Genomic DNA, 10,000 nt, shown 5'->3' with positions numbered 1-10,000 from the left:
GTGACTGTTGATACAGAAGAGCGGAAACTTAAAGTGAACTTCAACATGTTTTCTCATTCCCTAATCCTTTTGACTCCTTGTGTGTGTGTGTGTGTGTGTGTGTGTGTGTGTGTGTGTGTGTGTGTGTGTGTGTGTTGGTTTCGTGCATTTTTCTCGGTTCTCAGGGAGGTTATGTAAATAAGGAGTCAAAACACTTGTGGAGGGAAGGTACATTTAACACACACACACACACACACACACACACACACACACACACACACACACACACACACACAGGGACATGCAGCACACACACACACAGAACAGTGGAGCACAGCGATGATTATGCACCAGATCTGCTTACACCATATTTCATCATTACTGTGGAGAAAAAACACTCAACTATTGATCTGCCCCACTGCTTCCTTTTCTCTCTCCCACTCCGTCTTCCACTCTCCTCTTTTTACTTCTCTCCCACTCGCAGAAATTTGCAAAAATAACAAGACTTTTTTTTTTTTTTTTTTAATGGATCCCAGTAGTAAACAAACTCATAAACATGCAGGAAAATATCTCTCAGACGTTTCCCTTGTTTTAACAGGACGGATCAGAAAACCACCTTCATATTCCTGAAAGTGAGTTAATATTGTTCTGATCCATGCAGCCCGATCATATAACGTACATCACATTAAAGTAACGGTACCTCAGCCCACACATTTTCATCTTCACAGTAACACTTTTGTTTTTTCCTTGTAAACTTCTAATTAAAGCCGAAACAAATTATCGAAAAAAATAATCTGCAACTATTTTGACGATCATAATTCTTCAATATGAAACAATGAGAAACAGAACAGATTGTGATTCTTCTCAAAGACGGACTTTGCTGCTTTTCTTTGTCGATCATTGTCAACTAAATATTTAGTTTAGTTGTTTTAAACTTTGGTGAAACTTTTGACGTTTCATAGACAACAAAATGAATTAATTAATCAAAATATATATTTATATATTTATATATATATATATATATATATATATATATATATATATATATATATATATATATATATATCATCAGATTAACTATCATTGTCTTTATTGATTAGTTTCAGGCCAAAATAAGTGTTTAAAACAATACTAAGAATTATTTTCATCCGTGATTAATCTGATGACTAATATTTGTCCAACAACAGAAAACATTGTGTAAAATGTCCATCTCAACTTCTTGAATCACAAGCAGACGTTCTGTTCTGTAGCTTGTCTCCTCTGACCAACAGTCTGTAACACAAAGATTCACTATCAGGAGTAAAAGAAACAAAGGGTCACTTGAAAAACATGTGAAAAGAAAGAGGCTTTTAAAAAAGGTTGCCGATTAATTCCCTAATTGATGATTCAACGAATCAGTGCAGCTCTTGACACGAGAGAGCTCCTGTCTCCCACACACACACACACACACACACACACACACACACACACACACACACACACACCTAGAGGAGGCTTTACACAGTGTTACATCAACTTGACCCCTGTACATGCAGGATCAAACAAGTGTGTATGAGCACTCACTCTCTCTCACACACACACACACACACACACACACACACACACACACACACACACACACACAGTTTTTTAACCTTGGTGCTCACTGCGCTCTCACACACAGGCCCTATAGCAACTAGATGTTTTACATCTCCAGCTCCCACACACACACACACACACACACACACACACACGCAGAGAGAGAGACACACACACACAGACACACACACATGGCAAGGCAAAGAAACTAGCTGTGCTAAGTAACAAGTGAAAACGCCATCTGTCAAGCGAGAGCGCATTTGCTTCGCCTCAGCATTTTCAGGGGAATGCCTTGAAGACAAAAAGGTCCTTGTTCTCAATCTCTCCGCAAATCCCATCTCTCATTCTTCCTCCCTCTTCCTTCATCCCCCCCCCCCCTTGCTCCGCGCCGCCTTGCCGCTTCGCCACCATCAGCAAAGTTGCACGCATAAGCATTGGTCAGCGTTCAATTACCGCGAACACCAGGGAAGGATGGGGAAAGTACTTGACAGAGAAATGCACTTCAAGCACTGATTAAATACTGATACCAAGTGTAAAAGTTTAGCCCCGTGGTTGTGAGTGTGTGTGTGTGTGTGTGTGTGTGTGTGTGTGTGTGTACACACACAATGAGGAAAGGAAATGGGTAAAATGTGTGTGTGTGTGTGTGTGTGTGTGTGTGAGAGAAAGGCAGGAAGGGGGGGCTGCTCTTCTCTCACACACTGATACAACTGTTTCATCATTATGACCCTCTATTACAGTACTTGCCAACTTGCTTACTACATACTTTTGATACTCCCAGAGTGCTGACTCTCACTGAAGCTGCTGATAGGACTCATTAGGGGGTGAAGTTTGTGTTCTTCTGGAGCCCACAGAGCTTCACTGGTACCAGATAATGGTCCATCTACAGGAGATCAATCGCAGCGTGTTCTGTTGCAGCACTACAGGTCAGTCAACAGTCACTGACCCGGGGACGCCTCCTCCCCTGCAGCTCTTAGTCCAAATACATTTAATATTCAGCATTTATTGGATTCGTTGACTTTCAGACAAAAAGGTGAGTGAGGTCACGTGCAAGACGTCAGGGCAGCAGTTAACCGTAAACGTGGTTTATTCACGTCACAACCCAACAGTAAACACAGGTTACTCTATATACTCTGCAGTGTGCTATTCATCACGTGCGCGTTATTCTTGTTTGCTTTAAATCCACTGCTGATCCCGCTGAAGCGCTGATGACATTTTAAAACACGCATTCCGCAGCCCACGCGAGCTCTAATTATCCCATAAACACGTCAGCATCCACTACGCGACCGGGCCTGTGTGTCAGAACCAGACCCTCAGAGAGAGCCCGAGCTCTTCCTTCCCTCGCGCCAGACCTTTGTCCGCCCGCACGCTGCCGCCGCCGCCGGTGCCATGTTGCCATGGCTCCCTCGTGCCTGCGCTCCGCTCGCGCTAACGTTGAGAAATAACAACGTTGTGATGAATCAGCATCTCTGTCGCGAGCCCAGCCGGCGTACGACCGGGAAATAGACGGTTCCTCCGCGTTTAAACCGACAGCGGGAGACGTTTAAATGTAATAAATAGCTCGCGTGAAGAGAAGGAGGCCTGGCGGGAGGACAGCGTCTGACACAAAGCAAATGTCAAAACACAAGCGGGGTCACCGTCGACTGTAACGTTATAAAAACACCGCGACGTCAACCGGAGTTGTGTATTGTTGTCACCGGCTTTTGTTCATTACACATTTCACTTCTGTCACACCGCCAACTCGGGGGGGGGGGGGTGAAAACCGCCCGCATTAACACACAAACATGTCCACCAGCACACTCCACCAACACGCCGCACATCTTACCTGAGAAGAAGCGACAGACGAGTCGGCGGTGAAGCGACAGCGGGAAGAGGCTTCTGTGTGAGTCCGCCGCTGCCGCTTCAGCACCCCGAGGAGAGGACAGACGCTAGCGGTGTGTTGATGTTGATGTTCTAAGTTGTTCCTCTACGTTCAGGGTTCTCCCCCCCCCCCCCCCCTCCGCTGTTCTTACTTTCACCGTTCTAAAGGTCTAGCCATGCAGCAGACACACAACAAGGGAACCCCCGACCATACCACCGCACGGACCGCAGATCTGCTCCCGGACTCCCCGCGCGGTCTCTTAATTCCGACACATGGCTTCTCTCGTTTTTTGTTTTTTTTAAGCCTGACAGCCGCACGCGACGCGCAGCCCCTTTGTCTGTTATTACAGAAAACGCGCCGGTTGGTCGGTCGGCGCGGCTGTCCGCTCAGACCGACCAGGTCTCTCGGAACGGCGCGTGCGGGTCTGGTATGAGGACCGGACCGTGATGATTCAGCACTATGCCAGACTGCTGCCCTTTAAACGGCAGCGGTGTTGCTGTGAGTTCAGCGGCAGCGGCGCACGCCGGGACAAGCGGCAACACAAGCGCGGCGGCAGCGGCGGTGGCCGCGCACACTCAGCAAAACAACACCTCTATATTCAGCACTTTTTAAGGAATTTAGAAAAGGTTTGATTTCCACAAAGCTGACTCACCAGAAGTCAAACCATGCGACGTTCGCCCTCGGAGGTTGGGGGTTCTCCGATGGTTGGTGGACCCGGTGCGGAGAGTCTGTTGGAGAAACGGGGTTTTTTCCGCTCACGCCTTTCCGCAGGTCTACATATATCCGCTCCTTCCTCGCTTGTTTTAGTCTATGGTCGGAGGCGCCAGACGTCAAATGATGTTTGGATCACATGGTTTCATTCATGAAGGATCTACGCAACCCGCATTTAAAGAGACACGAGACACTACTACTGTCTGTGTGTGTGTGTGTGTGTGTGTGTGTGTGTGTGTGTGTGTGTGTGTGTGTGTGTGTGATGGACTGTCGTGATAACATCCAGTGTGGAAAGTGTGACAGGACAGCCCCGCCTCTGTGCATCGTTCTAAACTTAGAGCAAACATCTAAAGGAACGTCTGATGGTGTGATGGTGATGGTGTGATGGTGATGGTGTGATGGTGGACATGTTAAATGTCCTGGGCTTCAGGACATTTAACATGTTTAAATGTGACACCAGAGTGAATACATGCGGCTGCATTTCTCCACATTTTACTTTTTTTGGGTCATTTCCCCCCTAAAAAAGTTGGGCTAATGTGGAGAAACAGACAAACTAAAATTTGAAAAAAACAAGTAGATAAATAGACACACACACACACACACACACACACACACACACACACACACACACACACACACACACACACAGTCAACATATGACTGTATTGGTTTGAGGATATTCACGATTCACTACAGAGGTTTTTCAAGCTGATGGAAAACATCTACATGTAGATTCATATCGGTGTACTTCCTCTAAAAGAAGGATATGATACAGCAATATGAAAACCATCAGTATCATCTGTTATTTTGCACTTTTGTTCCATAGGTCGGCTATCTGACAACTTTTTTAATCCCACTTTTCTAATCTGCTTTTAGTTCAGAAGCCCACTGAAGGCCATTACCTTCTATCATACATCACGCAGTATCCATCCTCAATTACAGTACGATATAAAACCAAACCACAACAATTAGGACCCATGTACAGGAGCTTATCAATACTCCATTTCCACTTCTGAGGAACTAATGACTTTCAATAGAAGACGAGAGAGCACTCAACCGACATCAGCAGCCTATTTCTGGAGAACAACACTCACTTTACGACAAAGAGACGATGTCTCAGCGGTGATGTCTCCACTCGGCTTTCACAGGTTGTTTAGAGTCAATCTCTGCAGGCTGATGAACACAAGCTAAGTACATTTACTCAAGTACTTTTACTTTACTTTAGTATTCCCTTTTATGCCACTTGATGTTTTTTGTACTCGACTAGACAAAACACACACAACTGGTATTGCTGCTCTTACCTGAGGACAGACGCTCCTCCACTTACTGTACTGCAGAATACTGCAGATTCACTCACTGTGTGGAAACTGTTAGAGCTTCCTCTTTCTGCAACCGTTTCACCAGACAGCTGCACCTCGCTGATACCGTATCAGCCAGGAGATCATCGATGTGCATTGGTCACACACACACACACACACACACACACACACACACACACACACACACTACAGACAATACAGCGGTGCACAGTGAACAAGAGGAATATGGACGACTGACTTCCAGCACCTCTTTCCCTGGCTTGCCTCTTTAGGTTTCTCATTACAGAGGGGATTAGGTGGATGTGTGGTGGTGGTGGTGGTGGTGGTGGTGGAGGAAGGAGAAGAGCAAAAATAAAGCCCTTCAATCTATTCACTCATCTTGATTTCTGGTTCTCCCTCTGGCCCTGACACGATATGCAAACAGCCATGTTACTGCAAAGGTCAGTGATCACATTGATTGAATGGAGATGACAGGTAGCATCTGGCCTACCTGTGGATAAAAACCCCATGCTGGGCTGGAGCGCGTGCGCACACACACACACACACACACACACACACACACACACACACACACACACACACACACACACACACACACACACACACACACACACACACACTTTAGACTCAGGATTATCTGCCATTGAACTGCCATCTTAGACCCTCTGCCGGCGTTGAGATGATTGACACAGAGCACATCCTCTTCACCTGAGCTGGAGGAGAGGCGCTCACAGCCGGCTGACCGACGAGAGCTAACAGAAGTCTAATAATGAGAGGCAAATGGAAGTCTCTCCAGGAATGGCTAATCTTTATGGACAGAGCGAAGAGCACGCGGAGAATAACCTTTCACAATAAAAGGGGGATTAAAGAAGACACTTCAGCGGCGGAGGGAAAACCACTGCACACACAAATCAACAGAGAGCAGGCGGGGCGCAACGTAATCAAGAGACACTGGTGTGTGTGTGTTAGTTTAAGGGAAATAAACTAATCCTACAACAGCTACAAATTGTTCAATTATAATGAGAACACGGCTCTTCACAAACCCTCACTTCTCCTCCATCGCTTTCACTTCGCCGTGACGCACCTGTGTGCTGCCTGAATGGACCGGCGGGCCTATCTCTCTGCAGCACAAAGGGGCATCTGGTGATCCAGACTGTAGCAGCCCGGAGCGTCAGAACGGACCCAAATATCTACACTTCAAGTCTGCTGCAATCTCAGAACGCACCAACAGGTAGACGCTCTTCTGAACACACTGGAGTTTAGTTTCTAAGCCTGCAGCACCCAGCGGTGGAGAGCAGCATGTATTAATGTGCACCGCATTGAGGTTATTACTCACTACAGATTAAGAGTTCACATTTAAAACAGACTGCGGGAATCTCAATACAAAGCATGCAAAGACTACAACAAGGCTGTGTCTGATCAATCAAAAGCATGACTCCTCCTGTTGACTCTCAAACAGGTTCATTTAAACAGGAACAGAAAGTTCAGAGAAGAGAAAACTAAACCTGAACTTACTTTGTGCAGATCTTCTCTCCTCCTCCCTGAGAAGTGTCTGGACCCTAGTTTAAGTATTATACTAAACTACCAAACCCTAGTTTAAGTATTATACTAAACTACCAAACCCTAGTTTAAGTATTATACTAAACTACCAAACCCTAGTTTAAGTATTATACTAAACTACCAAACCCTAGTTTAAGTATTATACTAAACTACCAAACCCTAGTTTAAGTATTATACTAAACTACCAAACCCTAGTTTAAGTATTATACTAAACTACCAAACCCTAGTTTAAGTATTATACTAAACTACCAAACCCTAGTTTAAGTATTATACTAAACTACCAAACCCTAGTTTAAGTATTATACTAAACTATCAAACCCTAGTTTAAGTATTATACTAGACTACCAAACCCTAGTTTAAGTATTATACTAGACTACCAAACCCTAGTTTAAGTATTATACTAGACTACCAAACCCTAGTTTAAGTATTATACTAAACTACCAAACCCTAGTTTAAGTATTATACTAGACTACCAAACCCTAGTTTAAGTATTATACTAAACTACCAAACCCTAGTTTAAGTATTATACTAAACCACCAAACCCTAGTTTAAATATTATACTAAACCACCAAACCCTAGTTTAAGTATTATACTAAACCACCAAACCCTAGTTTAAGTATTATACTAAACCACCAAACCCTAGTTTAAGTATTATACTAAACTACCAAACCCTAGTTTAAGTATTATACTAAACTACCAAACCCTAGTTTAAGTATTAAACTAAACCACCAAACCCTAGTTTAAATATTATACTAAACCACCAAACCCTAGTTTAAGTATTATACTAAACCACCAAACCCTAGTTTAAGTATTATACTAAACCACCAAACCCTAGTTTAAGTATTATACTAAACTACCAAACCCTAGTTTAAGTATTATACTAAACTACCAAACCCTAGTTTAAGTATTATACTAAACCACCAAACCCTAGTTTAAATATTATACTAAACCACCAAACCCTAGTTTAAGTATTATACTAAACCACCAAACCCTAGTTTAAGTATTATACTAAACTACCAAACCCTAGTTTAAGTATTATACTAAACTACCAAACCCTAGTTTAAGTATTATACTAAACCACCAAACCCTAGTTTAAGTATTATACTAAACCACCAAACCCTAGTTTAAGTATTATACTAAACCACCAAACCCTAGTTTAAGTATTAAACTAAACCACCAAACCCTAGTTTAAGTATTATACTAAACATTAATAATAATAACAGAGAAGTCACAGAGGACATTTATACATGAGTAGGATATTTGATGCAGGACTTTGTAATGGATTACTTTTACATTATGGGTAAATTTATTAGAGGAAGGTTCTTTTCTTATGTCGTTATTTGTTCATTAATACTGGTGTGAAGAACAACAGAGGAGGAGGAGGAGGAGGAGGAGGGATCTGTAGAGTCGGGATCCTCTCATTGGTCGTTTGTCCTGCTGACAGACGGCTTCTAAACTTGGACAGCGTTTCCTCTTACAACAGCCAATCACAACGCTCCTCCAGGCCAGAGACCAGAACACATTCATCTCTCGTGACTCGAGGCATATTCATGCATTTTTAGGAATCTGATGGAGGAGAGACTGGAGAGGCCAGAGGAGACTAGTGACTGATGACTAGTGGGTGAAACGTGTAACTGCACCACAGCTAAGGCCAGTGACCAATAAGTGAGGTGGTGTCGTCACATGTGATGTTAGTCAAGGGTCACTTTTAAATCACTCAACCAGCAGATACGTGGAGAGGGACATTTGATCCAGAATTGCAGAATCAGGTCATTTGATCGTAGGGCGCCACCTGCAGGCCAGAGAGCATCTTCATTACACACTGAGGGTCTGCTCAGTCCAGTCTAACCTCAAACTAACACGGCCGACACAGAGCTGAGTCAGAGCAACAGAGTGAAACCAGACTCCTTCAATATGATTCTTCTCGTTTAATATTGACTGGCACTCATGACCACAAAAACAGTACATACATGTAACATTATGGAGATAACAATATAAGGAACATTACAAAATACAGTCAGGACGGATTGATCATCATAAACTACGTGAGCACATCTTCATATCGTCTTGTTTCTCTGTAGATGAATGTCTTGTAGGACCAAGTAGAACAAGTGTCTACTATAAAACATCAGGTTGAAGAGAAGAGCTCGAGGTTTGGGGTTCTAAACCCAAGACGTCCTGAACAAACAGGAGGTAATGAAGGAAACAGAGTGGAGCTGCACTGATAGATACAGACTGAAACAGCTGGATCAGTATCGGTAACCATTACTTTTGATAAATAATTCAGTACATTTCTATTTATCTATTTTGTTTTAGAAAGTTAAGAAATGTTTAAGTCCAGCCTGATGCTGCCTCACACATAAAAGAATGATCCCAGTCACTTCCACACGGTGGAATACAACTTATTAATGACACACCGGGATCGGAGCGGTTCCGTCTGAGCGGTTCCGTCTGAGCGCTGCATCCCCAACTGTAAAGCCTGGAATGAACTCTAAACATGTTCAGTGGTTCCCCGGGTCAAAAGGCACAACGTTCTCAATGTGCTAAAAGATAAAACACTGTAACACTGTAGGGAAGGAACATTATTAAAGGGTTACATGTTCTGTCTGATCCATCTTCAGTCCAGCAGTAGAACACTGTTGGTACCAGCAGACAAAAGAAGAGTAGAGGATGATTTACATCTCTTCTTTAAATAAAGACGTTAAAGAAGATCATTAAGAGCTCGATGGTCTCCCAGCAGCCATCTGCTGAGTTCTGCACCAGGAGCCCGTGATGGACCACGTGATGGACCACGTGATGGATCACGTGATGGACCACGTGATGGATCACGTGATGGACCACGTGATGGATCACGTGATGGACCACGTGATGGACCACGTGATGGACCACGTGATGGACCACGTGGTCGTTACTGTGTAACAGACCTGGGTAGTCCTGATCCCAGACACAGACACACTACAGGTTGTAAATGCACTTTTGCAGTAACCCGGCATCC

General features: G+C 43.8%; 2 protein-coding genes across 4 annotated transcripts in view; both read right to left on the bottom strand.

Annotated features, from left to right (window-relative positions):
• The window catches only part of mafgb (v-maf avian musculoaponeurotic fibrosarcoma oncogene homolog Gb), a 16,974-nt gene extending 12,675 nt beyond the window's left edge, over nt 1-4,299 (bottom strand). The window contains exon 1 of one of the 3 annotated variants that reach the window (XM_068729004.1): nt 4,068-4,299. The gene's annotated coding sequence lies outside the window, so the exon portion shown is untranslated. Of the gene's footprint in view, nt 1-2,320; nt 2,441-3,379; nt 3,506-4,067 lie in introns of those variants that run through there. The other 2 variants (XM_068729006.1, XM_068729005.1) reach the window with 2 other exon arrangements.
• Nucleotides 4,300-8,913: 4,614 nt separating this feature from the next.
• The window catches only part of pycr1b (pyrroline-5-carboxylate reductase 1b), a 4,654-nt gene continuing 3,567 nt past the window's right edge, over nt 8,914-10,000 (bottom strand). Inside the window, exon 9 of the mRNA XM_068729055.1 lies at nt 8,914-10,000. This exon is cut by the window's right edge and continues 397 nt beyond it. The gene's annotated coding sequence lies outside the window, so the exon portion shown is untranslated.

The sequence above is a fragment of the Cebidichthys violaceus genome, unplaced genomic scaffold, assembly GCF_023349555.1.
Source record: "Cebidichthys violaceus isolate CVI_PGR_0920_01 unplaced genomic scaffold, fCebVio1.0.p SCAF_44, whole genome shotgun sequence".
NCBI classification, from domain to species: Eukaryota; Metazoa; Chordata; class Actinopteri; order Perciformes; family Stichaeidae; genus Cebidichthys; species Cebidichthys violaceus.
Note: the sequence above shows the minus strand (reverse complement) of the source record. Positions and strands in the feature narration are given on the sequence as shown.